The 414-nt window shown below is 40.8% G+C and overlaps 1 protein-coding gene across 1 annotated transcript in view; it reads left to right on the top strand.

The window, feature by feature from the left end:
- Positions 1–414, top strand: part of snap91a (synaptosome associated protein 91a) — a gene marked incomplete in the record, with an annotated part of 45,327 nt that overhangs the window by 30,706 nt on the left and 14,207 nt on the right.

Below are 414 nucleotides of genomic sequence, written 5' to 3'. Positions count from 1 at the left end.
CTAGCTCATTAAGCTAACATCAGCACCATGAGCTTCTTGAAAACACTGTCTCCATCTGACTTTCTATTACACAGCCTACTTGTTTGCATTAACAAACAGTTTTAGACTCACAGTGAAGGAATTGTGAAATGCTGCTTCAACATGAGGAGGCATCCATGTTTGACAGAGCCGCCGTGCCCAGTCACGATTGCACTGTGACAGAACAGTCGCCGTTCGAGGGAAAGGGTTAGCAAACGGCCATATGGATTCACCTAAACTTGAATGTACTTACAGAATAAATATGAGCGAGTGATGGAGCCTATTTAATAGACTTAAATTTCATCAAATTCAAATGGACCATGCTGATGTTTCGCATGTTCCATCCCATTAACTACAAACTCTTTTACTTTACATTAGTACGGACCATTTTCCAAA

Source organism: Morone saxatilis, unplaced genomic scaffold (assembly GCF_004916995.1).
Source record: "Morone saxatilis isolate NCDOM2014 unplaced genomic scaffold, NCSU_SB_2.0 Contig24, whole genome shotgun sequence".
Lineage (NCBI taxonomy): Eukaryota > Metazoa > Chordata > Actinopteri > Moronidae > Morone > Morone saxatilis.
The sequence above is the reverse complement of the archived record's forward strand: the minus strand, read 5'-3'. Positions and strand labels throughout refer to the sequence as shown.